Source organism: Numida meleagris, chromosome 5 (assembly GCF_002078875.1).
Source record: "Numida meleagris isolate 19003 breed g44 Domestic line chromosome 5, NumMel1.0, whole genome shotgun sequence".
Lineage (NCBI taxonomy): Eukaryota > Metazoa > Chordata > Aves > Galliformes > Numididae > Numida > Numida meleagris.
Genome location: NC_034413.1, coordinates 24,882,852 through 24,895,542, shown reverse-complemented (window position 1 = coordinate 24,895,542; position 12,691 = coordinate 24,882,852). Strand labels below are relative to the sequence as shown.

Sequence of the window (12,691 nt, the reverse complement as noted above, 5' to 3'; positions counted from 1 at the left end):
AAAAACCTGGGCAGTAACTGATAGGTCAACAGATGGTTCCTGAATGTAATTTCAAGACCCTAGCTAAAAGTAGTCAGTATCACCCCATCCTACCACGCTACATTTTTAAATCTATCATGACCACACCCATATTTTCCAGCAGACCAGGACAGACCACTGTCAGAACTACCCATATTGTCCTCTTAGTCACCTTCATTTCTTATTTGTCCACGCAAATAAATTGAGCAAAACTGAACACAAGATTTGCAGTGTGTTCTAACTTCAGTTTATTGGGCATACGAATACAGCTGACATTTGCAGAAAAAAAGATGTTAAAAATAATGAGTAAGACATCAAAGTACATGCACAGGAATAACTCAGACACATCTGCGTAGTATTTTGTCATGGGCACAGTTTACTCCTGAGAGAATGTGATCTACAAAAAAAACAACGGAGGTAACCCCTGGATGGAAACGCTGAACCCAGGCATATTTAATTGCATTGTGAAGCCTACTTGCAAAGTGTTATGCACATAAATGAGGATGTATGAAGGATGTCATTATCTACCTGCTAAGAATACTAACATTCCAGTTGTAAGCATTTTCAAGAGATGAGCTTTCTACTTTCTGTAACATAGAATATCTCCTACAAATTACACTGAGGAATTGTTAGCAGAGGTAATAATCCTAGTCATCATCTGCCCTTGACCCTGCTCTTTTCAAGTAAAAAAGACATACACAAATCTCAAATAGCTTATACTTCTTTTAAAATAGAGGAAGCTGATTCAGACAGACAGTCAAGAATGAATCAGGAAGTTAGCTCCTTTAAACTCAAACTCTGCTGTAACAAATCAATATTAGTAGAAGATTAGAGCTTTGTTATGTTCATTTTTACATCAAAGACATCTAACATCTCTTGCTTGTGAGTCAGCGGGGCAAAATATGAGCATTCAACCACTGGAAACCATTTTGATAGGTACAAGGAAACAAAAAAGCATTCGCTAGAGTAATCACAATAGTCCATATCAAAAAAGCACTGCATTCATTAGTACTTTTGCAAAGTGTCACTGAAAGCGTTGATAACTGGCGGCCTCAGACGCAACTACTTACAAGGCTGGGGCAAACCTTCATAAAGACAATGCAGGTTCCCCTTGTAGGACCTCTCTTATGTTTGGAGCACAAATAATTTTGAGGACTTAAGCCTCTTTTGCTGTGCCATTATGAATTCCATCTAAGTGCATAAAACTTCTTTCAAATAAGGAAGGAATCAGATTAGTTATTAGAAACACAGACTTCATACAAATAGAATTCACACAATATCAGAACTTCTTTATTTTTGCAGCTGAAAGAGATGTACTTCCAGAACGATCAATGTAAGAAACCTCATTCTCGCACTCATTTCTGCTGCTGTCGACTCAAAGTGGTACAAGAATACCCTGCCATGACTTGCATTTTGAGACTCATGCAGAATACATCACCGTGATATTAAAATAATTAATTTAATTAATAAAAAAGCAAACTGCAGGAGGGGTAACGTAGTGAGGAAGCAGCCGCGCTAAAATGACAAGCTCAATAGTGCCACCTGCTGAGCCTGAGTTCAAGGCACTTGTACCTCCGAGGCCAGCGGCTCACTCCAACAGCCTGCCTCGTGGTACGCTGTCTGCGCTGCTCATGACCGAATCTTTTCACAGCCCCGCTGAGCGTAACACACGCAGCAAAGTTCTCTTTCCCTGGCGGCGGTTTCATCCTCCTCTAGAGGAGGAGGAACACAGGCGAGAACGGCATCTGTCTAGCAGCTGCCCAGAAATCAGTGTCAGCTGAGGTGCAGATGAGCTATGAGTTTATGAGGTGGCAATTCATCCGTCTCTTCCTCATATTACAATGGCAGGTTTAAGGAATCTATCTTCAAATCATTCTTTATTTATTCTTAATACGACATCCTTTCTCAGCTTAATCAGGCTTCTGTCATCCTGTGTTAGAAGATGTTAGCTGCTCAAGTAATACATGCTCTTTTCCTTTGTTACAGCTCACAGAGCCAAGTTACTGCAGAGAAAGGTACAAGCACAGCACGCACGGGGGTAAAGAGAGGAAGGGAAGGAGACACGAAGCACAGCTTCCACAGTCAAGCTCATAAAACTAAAGGGACCACAGTACAGACTGAACCAAAGACCTCTTTCTGAAGGCGAGCGTTTCCATTTTCACATCAGAAGACCTCAGTCTTTAAAACACACCTCAGCTTCTACATCAGTCAGCACAGCTTTCCTGTTAAACCTCAAAACAAAACTCTTATAGTCAAGGTCATGCACCGGCAAAGGGCAGATACAGAGCTAACGACCTAAATCCTGTTTCAGGATGAACTTATTTAATCATGGCAACATGTTCACTCAGAAACAAGGGCAGACTTTTTCAAGTACCTGAAAGGATTTCAAACATCAGAAATCCTGCCTACTTCCAGCAGACATGGACTGATGGTTGTACAAGGACGTAGCCAGGCTCTCTCTATATGGATATTTGTAGCATTATCCCTGACAAATAATGCCCAAGGTTGTTTTTTTCTTCCCTGCAATGTCTTCTCACAGGAAAGAGCTAAGAAAAAAAGGAAAAAAAGCAGCAACACAATGCACATCTCCTTTTACAGTAATAAAAACATACAGACAGAAGACAACGCTACAGACAAGGTAAGCTGTTTCACAGTTTGTAAACCACGCAGCCTAGTGTGGAAATGAAGCTTCTATGAATTACCTGTTAGCAAGCCTAATTCAGAAAATATTTCAAAGAGAAAAATTAACTGCAGCTCTAACAGTTTGCAGTAAAGTACCTCTAGAGGTACAAGGAAGGAAATCATGAACCACAAATTTTAAAGTGAAACCAGTGAAAAGAACCCAGTTTCCCCCGTGCCCTGAATCCAGTAGTTCGATCTACAGGATTCTCCTTGAAGTCCCTCTAAGTAATTGAAAAAAGATCAATGTTATCAACTTGTTACTATCAAGTTACGGGCAGACTGTCACTGAGCTTCATAGCATTATCCCAGCCTTCCAATTTATTTATTCCCCCCCCCCCCCCCCTTTTTGTAACCATGACACGAACATTTAGGGTACATGCAGGAATGCACTGGGTGTGAAAGCTTTCAAATGCGACATGCAACACTGTTTTCATAAACACCTCGAATTTTGTTTTCTCTAGTATGCCACATAAAACATCTTTTGCTTAGAGCAAATTATTCCAAAGGAGAAAAAGTTCCTTTCCACCCCCCCCCCCCGACCCCCCCATGCTTCTCCTGACTTCTTTTATCACACACATGCAAATACAATGACATTTTGGAGAAAAAATGAATCTACTTGTCTGGAAAAATTAAATGCATGTGCCTGACATGTTTCAGTCTGTACTAATTCTGTCTTAATGAGTATTCTGTCAAAATATAATTTCCACTTTAATTTCATATGATGAGGAAATTTTCTTATGATTATCAACAGGATGATGCTGCCAGCTGACTTCAGGTTTGCACATGCAAATGTGAATGTGCAAGGGAATATGGAATACATGCATTGAAGTGACCAGCAAGGCACATAACCACTAATTTCTGTGGACTGATTTCAATGTTATGTTATCTTAAATAATAAACCAAGGTATCTATTTAGTTTCACATCAGGGGCAGCCAGAACAAAGTAGTGAATTCTATATCCTATAGATTATGCAAAGAATTAGAGGTAGAACATTTCTCAGAGATTACTATAAATGAGATGGTTTGTACTGAAGTCCTATCTTAAAAACAAAAATAATAAACTCACATTAAGTTTCAAAACAGCATTCATTTTCTTCAAGTTATTAAGGCATCTTCTGGATGTCAACTGATGACAGCTGATGAGTTGCCATCTCACTAGTTTACTAGAGCTTGCTTTTTTCTGCACTTTTTCCTCAGAGTTGCACAGTCCTTTTAAGCTAGAAATTGAGGGCAGAAAAAAGGAATTGTATCTAAAATGATAACGGTAGACAGGATAATTTTGAACACATAATCATAGAAAATATTTTGTCATCTCTTTTATTCATTACTTTGTTTTCCCTTATACTTCTAAAGGGAACAATACTAACTCATTTTGGATTCAACTTCACTTAAACTTAATGCCTCATTAATTGGCAAAGCAGTGGCAGAATGAAAGTTTTCAACCTTTAGTTTTCGGGTTTTTTTCCTCCTGCTAGGAACTTGCATGAAATTTTGCAAAGAAATGCCACATTCATTTTTCAGAATAACTTTTTTTTTTTTGCCTCTGTATGGTGCTGGTAGAAAGAATAGAAAATTCCACAGAGGGAAGCTTTTATATCTGTGTTGGGGGGGTACGAGAGAAACCCAATGAACAGAGTGAAGGAAACGTCTGCTCTTACAAACGGCTTTTACTTAGTTTTCCAAGAGGAAACAAGAAAAAAAGCACATGCACCAAATGCCATGAAATACAGACATATGCTCCAATACAGCATAAGCAGTGATTGAACAGAACACCAGAAGGACCTTGCCTTGCCCTAGGTGTGCATCCAGAGAGGCCCTCAGTATCAACAGCTACCCGCCCAGGTACTAACAGCTACCTGTTAGTATACAGAACCAAGCCATAAAACCTGAGTGAGCTGGCAGAGGAATCAAACCTTTGATTAGCATTCAAGCAGAGGCTGAGCTTAGTAAATTATACTCCAGTTAGATTTTATCACCTAGGGACAGCTGGATATGGGCAAAGAGAGACCTTTTGAGAGAATTCTGTGCAAACCTTTTTCAAAAAACTTCCCCAAATCAAAGGTTGGCTAATCCCAACTTTGTGTTCTTGGCACAATACAATTACGAAATTAAGTGTTCCCAAAAGGTTATTTTGGCCTGCAGTCTTTCATTATTATCCCAAATCGAATCAAGGTACAAATTCTGGTTACAAGGCCTAATCCAGTTTCAAATAGAGCCTTTTTTAATATTCACCTGTAAGACTTTGGTCTGATCTGTTTCTGATCAGAGAGTAATTTCATGAATGACAACAAAATGCTGTTACATTTGAATAATGATCGCTGAAGGGACCAAAACTATCAAAGGCTCTGGAAAACAACGTCTAGTCAAGCCTGTTCTGGCATACGTGTAAATCCAGATATTCTTTACAAAAATAACCCAGATCCAACACAAAACTTTTTAGAGGAAGTCATTAAAGTTCTATTTCTCCAGGCTGGAAAGTACATACAGACTAAATTCCCATTGATCAGCAAAATCACCCTGTGCAAAGAAAAGCGAGCAGTCCTTTAAAGATAGCAAGAACGTTCATTTTCTTTGGTAATAAGAGCTCTCCTAATATTAGGTTTCCCTGTAGAACATAATAGAGAACAGGATTTTAACTAGATGTTACTTGACCTGTCCTCTCAATTTTAATTGAAACAAAGTTCTATATAATTTTGAAACATCCTAATAAGCTTTGTCTTATGCCACAAATATATTGGCTTTAATTCAGTCTTTGGGAGTCTGTGATTGGTTTCACTAAGGACTCGGTTTACTCTAATTTGATCAATAATTGTATAGCCAAAACCAACAGATTTCTATCACAATGAAAGCTGCCAGACTCCCTCATATTAAAATGTGTTGAACAATATTAGACTAGAATATAGATTTTAAGACCTTGCTGTGTAAGTGAAATGAATACTTAATGGGAAGTAGCCAGAACTCATAAAGGATGTGTCTCCTTCTGTGCCAGGGAACAGATACATAAAACAGCAGTGAAGAATATTATTAGATGTAGTGACTGAATGAGCAGCATGATCTGTATTTGTGAAGAGTCACTGTTTTCCCTCACCTTCTCATGCTGAGAGATTAATCTCAACAAGTGATTTTCTACTTCATTATGTTCTTCTAGATCAGACTTCTGATAAACCTGATCAGGATCGTTCACCCACTAGGAACGTCACAAACATTTAATACACAACATGCTCCCTCCTCCCTTCCCCCTTCAACGCTGCTGTTGTAATATGATTGTCTGTCAGTAGTACTTCCACAGTTTTCATAGACATATGATTATTTTGACAGACCTGTAGTCCACACAAAAGCTCCAACATGCACGCTCAACACCTTCCAAGTGCAGCTACTTTGGCATTGCATAGAAGAGGCCTTTACCTTACCAGTATTATCATGCTATACTCGACCAACCAATAAAATCACAGAGTTCCTGCAAATATTAGAGAGGAACTAGAAACTGAAACTACAACTCCAAGCAGTGATGCAAAGATGAACATTTCACACTACAGAATGCATTATCCCTCACGTAACATTATGCAAGAAAAGCCTGCAATTTCTCAGGGACACGCAGTCCAGGGTTTCACTCCACAAGGTATCACTGACTCCGCATCATGTGGGATTTTTTCCTTGCTTTTGAGTTCCCTATTCTTGATCTCATGACAGACTATTCTCAGTTTCCCAGACTTCTTTGTGAAGGTTTTCTCTTCTCAAATATTAAGTCAAACTACCATTAAGGGATTTTTTTTGTTTGTTTTTCCTTGAATCTTGTTGAGCTGCTAAAATAAACAGCACCACTATTCACACTGGTTCTTCTGTGTGCCCGCAAGGTGTCCGCTGAAGTACAACAGTGATTCCTTGAAAGGGATCCTTGAAGGATTTTACCTGGCTTGCTTTCAGTTCTTTTGACCTCATTTTGCTGGGTGCCAACAGAAATTTTTGATGGCAATAGCAGTAGATAAGAGATTGCAAGAATCCTCTGAAGAAGGGCTCAAGTCATCATGAAATCAGATACACAGGACTCCCAGAGATTTGATTAAGAGACTTGACCCTTAACTATGGGGATCAGAGCTAGATGAAATAGAGAAAAACACCTTGATTACTCCACTCAGGTTCTAGTCCCAGCAAAAGCAGCATGAAGCTCTCTCACTACATGGGGACTGTGACACTGTAGAATGAACTTCATAATCTTATCTTCCAAGCATATGGATTTGCCAATACCCATACACTACACACGCAGTACACCTATTTCAAGTAGCAAAAGATAGATGGACATGTTTTAATCTATAGGTATTACCCTCAATGATTACTCATTTGGTTTATACTGAATGAATACTTCACAAGATGTAAATAAGAAAAAAGCTGAAGTTAGACTGTTCTAGAAGTATGAAAATCTCATTTTTATATTAACAATGGGACTGTTGTACATACATTACTTCCTGTCTTTTAACTATTAACACCATTCTTGAGGCTACGCATTTTCCCCTACTTGATTTTTGGATTAAGAGTTTCATGACGAAGCTTAGATAACATGCCTTCCTCTCACAGAAGAACAGAACTCAGGCTGAGAGCAGTTACTGGTTCCACTTATCTCCAACACATGCGACAGCTGCCACTGTAGATTCTAAACACTTACACACATGTTGTGCAAGTACGCATCTCTGTAAATCTCGAAAGAAAGAGTGGGAAGTGAGAGTGGTAACAGAAAATCTTGATGTTCTATCAACTCACCAGGGATTAGAACGGTTCTTGATTTAGCTAACTACGGATAAGCTTGATATGGTCCAGTCTATTCATAACACTATAGCTTTTAAAACTACTGTTTGACGTGAAAAACAATTCAAAACTACAGCAAGAGGAACAGTGGTTTGCAGTCATGGAAAGCTTGTATACATTTTGCTAAAAGATGGAAAGTGTGATACAACTTTTTTTGGAATCTCTTTTTTTTTTTTTTTTAACCTCCTCTTCATCCCGCATACTTAGAAGAATCAAAAGCATTGGTTACTGCTAATATTAGTATCTGAATCAAAGGCTTCTGGAAGCATCAAATAGCCTTAACAATACACAGCACTTATATTCACTTAAGAATTGATTAGTAACCATTATCAAGAAAAAACAAGTTAAAAACAATTAATAGTAACAGCAAACACGTCAATACCAACAACATTTACATTTTGACCTAACCTAAAAATTGAACATACATGCTTCTAATTTTCCATATTTAGGAAAGAAAAAAAAGCCACTCATTTTGTCTTCACTGCAATTATGTTGTTGCATCTGTCCAGGCAAATCTTAGTAGCAGCACATTCAGTTTTACAAAAAAATTTAATTTCAAGGTGTATGGGAACTGCTGAGTCATGGCCTGAACCACTGATTGAGCACCTGGAAGAAAGACCCAGTCAGCCCTGGGAGCACAGGTGAAGTCAATTCACCTGTGCAACCAGAAGGGGTGGAGCCTGGCTCCACCCCTCTTAGGCCTCATTTAAGGGCTGACTGCCCCTGAGGAAGGATCTCTGCCTGGAGATCCCTCCTTGGTGGGAGCCTTTTCCTGCGAGCCCCAAATCTTCCGATCCGAGTGAGCGCTGTATTTTCCTTCCACCTTTTGTAACGCTGTTTCCATTGCATTAGTCCTGCTTATCGCTACACAAGGCCTAACAAACATTATGAAGTCTCAGGCAATAAAACGTACCACAGTTTGAATGTGGCGTTCTTCTCTTTCAACATGTAAAAATGTTCCTCAGATATCAGAAACGTTTGTTCCTCAGGTACCAGAAGCATGAATCCTCCTGAGCTAGGTGAGAGAGTTATTGTAACCATAGACATTTATACTATTAGAGAATTTCTGAAATGTTGGAAATTCTTTTGAAGTTGAGTGCGATGAAAGACCACGTATGGGGAGAATGGAAAGAGTTTGGGGATGCTAGAGTTGAAAAACTTAGCCAGGCTCGGGGGGGAAAAAAAATGTAAGTCATTAAAACATTCTCTTTTTAGTATTAAAGGCAGAAATTGAGCCTTTAATATAAAAATTAGTATTTACCACTAAAGTAGGAGACTGTTATTTTCTTGCTTTGCTTTTTTATTCAGTTTGACTGAGTATGCTGAAAAAAATTATAGCACATTATATCTGAACACTAGTGAAAGGTATGATTGCCTACTTTTAAGTCAATTTTAACTACCACTTAATTTTCATTAATTATTTTCATATTTAAAAGATATTTTCCTATGAAATGCAGATAAACCATAGCTACCAAAAAGGAAACCCAGTTTTCCTATCTTACTATCTATGCCACATGAAGAACTACAATGATGGAATGTACAGTGATAATAGCAGGGTGGTAAAGTCTTTGACTACAGCAAATGAGGACAAGCCCAAATGCAGCAGTCACAGACACAGAAATGAAGGAAAAAAGCTGCTTACCTTTGAAAGGCCTCAGGTATGCAGGGATCTCCAACAAGATACCTTTGCTTCCACTGCCAACCCCTAAATAAGGTCTGGGAAGGGGTGGATCCTGGCTCTACCCCTTCCAGTCACTCAGGTGCATTGCTTGCACCTGAGCTCCCCTGGGTTGGCCCTGCCTTCCCACCAGGTGCTCAATCACTGGTTCAGGCCATGACTTAGCATTTCCACTACGCCATGATATAAATCTTCTGCTGGTGTACATTGATACAATTCAACGGATTCTAGAGAAGTCAGGCAACTTGCACTGAAGGTCTGACTTCTCATTTTGAGAATCTGCAAAACTGTCTTGCAAGATTCCAGCTGAACTCTTCATGTGAGAGAGAACATTGGCTACTTCTAGACGCCTTGCTTCAAGCTGTATATCGATTACCTAACTAGTCAAATTACTTATTTCAAAATTAATCCTGACTTTGGAGTCTTTTGTCTAACCTTGTATCAGCCTCAGCCTGCCATAAGGATTCTCACTGGAAGTAAGGCAGCGCTCAGAAATATCTTGGGGGCAGGCAAGGCTGGGGGCAGGGCGGGAGGAAGACCTTTGACAAAGGTCTGCTCCATTTGTTGACAGCTGAATTATTTCACCTGCAATAATCAAACGACACAGCTCTTACCAGAGCTTATTAAGGGCATTCTTTCTCACTGTTCTAACATAATAATCTGACCTGGCATTACTCATAGTTTTAGCATGCGTAAGATATCTCCTGCTTTCAATTGGTCTTTGGGTTGACTTGTTTTAGCAACCGAAAACAGGAACAGCATTTTGAGATGGTAATCCTGGCTGAATGATGTGTACTTCTTCCTTGAGGTCTTACGTAAAATCTCTATTTAGTCTTGCTCTAGCATGGAATTAAGAGATATACTTTGTACATCAATACCATATACTTACCAATTTTCACTGACCACCACTCAGGACTTGCATATGCTCTAAATCATTTTCACAAAATCACTGCAGTAGACTTAAGTGTACTGAGCATTTTCTTCTGTGATTCTTGTGATTGTACCAGTTTTTAAGAAGTTAAAGGAATACCTGAGAATCACAGACGGCTCAGTCTTATTTGAAACCCGAACAGTTGCTATGTGTTCTGAAAATAGTGACAGTAAGATAACCACCTTCATGATGCCTGGTTTTATCAAAAATATCTGACTAGAGCAACACTTCTAGCTGACTTAATGAACAAGTTTAAGCAATAGACATGACAAACTTTGGCTTTAGCGAGGCATTTGGTACTGTAAAAGTACAATAAACTGAAAGCACTTGCAGAATTGCAATAAAAATTTCAAAAGTTAACTATTTATTTCTTGGTCTCAGACTAAGAGACTTGTGATGTCTTCCAGAGGTCTGACCCGAAATTGTTCTTTTTTTCCTTTTTCTTTTTTTTTAAGTGTTCTAATCATAGTATCTGTAAATTATTTGACTAATGAAATTTAAAAATGCAACCATAGCTTTATATTGAGAGAATTATTATGCATTTTGGAGGAAAGGAACAAATTTGAAATTATTCTGGTGAGTTAGAAACATGGTTTAAATTCAGTAAGATGAATTCATTTAAGACCAGCACATAAGAAGGAGAAATGGCCATAAGACATTTACATTTTATAAATGTGTCCTTAAGAAGGAGAAATAAAGATCATAATTCAAAGGGAAACAAACAGTCAGTACATGTCAGGAGAGAATCTGGCTGTCAAGATTAAACCTAAGGAAGAGTCAACAATGCAGGACAATTATTCTGAACTGTACTAGCAGGAATATTGTAAATGTGAAATGGAGCAAATTGGTTTGCTTTATGTGTTCCTCGTGAGAGCTCAGCCAGAACACTGACTGCAGCTTGGCCAGTCTGCTTAAAGCAGACAAAAGCAAATTAGCAAGTCCTAAAGAGAACATTAAGAGTAATAACAGGTTTTAAAAATATGACCTAAAAGGAAAAGCTGCAGGAATTCAGTAGGGCTAGTCTAGAAAAGAGAAATCCTACAGGTAACATGACAACAGCTCTCTAATGTCAAGGTTGGTAAAAATACTCTGGTGATAAATAATAAACAAATATCTAATTCAGAGGCTTTCTGTGTTTGTCAGAATGGGCAGAGAAGTTGTTACTGCTTAGAAAATGAAGGATGAGCATCTGCTATTAATACTACCTCACTGAAAGGAGATAAGCTAGATAAAGAGGTCTCTCTAATTTACATTTCTATTACTTACGTGCATAGTTTCGTGTCTTTTATGAAACAAAGTACTGAAAAATATTGGTATTTGCAGTTTGGAGTCAGTAAAAAGCCCAGACGGTCCTTGAAGTGCTTAAATTGTAGTCACCACCTCCTTTCTGCATAGTCTACATTCTCTTGTACCTTTAAACTGTGAAGATCATAGCCATTCCTGCGGCTTTACAGGGAGAACGATAGGTAACAGTAATCTTTGACTGATTAATATATATAAGCCACTACAGAATAGAAATTCTGTCCATAAGAAGCTTATTCACTTCCCTTTTTTTTAAGCTTTTTTCTTAGCCATTTAAAGAGTTTGAGTAACAACTCAACCATTTTCTGCTAGTCAAAATTAATAGCTTAAATCTGTTCAGTGTTTTGGAGGTGAATGTAGTCAACAAATCAATCAACCAACAACAAAAATACTCACTAGACATCTTTTTCAAAACACTGATTCACAATGTACGTTCATATCGTATGTCTGAGATCCATGAAATCAAGTGCTGGTAATGGTTTGTCCATATTTAAGTATGGTATTTGGGGAACACAGTCCCACTTTCTTTCTTGGTAAATGTGATTAATAAGACTATACTATTTAAGCCACTATGTCTGTAATTTACCCTTCGTAGTGCTGTGCTGTATCACAAAGACACATTCCCCAAATTTAAGATTGCTTTGTGTTTTTCCCATCCCTGCAATTACACCTGCATTCTGATCACATGATAAATCTTTATAATACAAGATAGATGCACTTTCTTCTCCCTGTATTGCTAACCATCCTCCAGTTACTTCCTTAATGAACTCAGTCTTTCTCAGTTAGGAATCTCTTGCTCAAAGCTGTGTAAGAAAAAGTCAAAATACATCATGGAAACAAAACAAAACCCAGAAACACAAACAACAAATCTATTTCTGTTTTCTTCAACTACTCTTAATATCTCATCCAGAAAGCTAAAACTTAAATTACACACATTCAGTTTCTCTGAATACAGAAGTGAAGAAATGGAAGAGAAAGAAGGAAGAATAGCTTTTATCCCAAATACTCAAAAGTCTGCTAATTGTTAAAGCAGCAACTTGGTAATACAGATTGAAATTCAAGTATTAAGGCAGCTCTTGCTTAAGTTGGAAGAGACCTTAAAGATCACTTAGTTCCAGTCCCCTGCTGTGGGCAGGGCTGCCACTCACAGACCAGGCTGCCCAGGGCCCCATCCAACCCGGCCTTGAACACCTTCAGGGATGGGACACCCCCATCATCTGTGGGCAGCCTACACCAGTGCCTCACCACCCTCCAAGTAAAAATTTCTTCCTGATGTCTAA

General features: G+C 38.5%; 1 long non-coding RNA gene across 1 annotated transcript; it reads right to left on the bottom strand.

Moving 5' to 3' along the window:
• LOC110400569 lies at nt 256-9,171 on the bottom strand. Its single transcript, XR_002439941.1, has 3 exons — nt 9,143-9,171; nt 3,767-3,917; nt 256-2,564 (listed from the first exon to the last, which is right to left on the bottom strand). It is a non-coding gene; the product is annotated as an uncharacterized LOC110400569 (long non-coding RNA).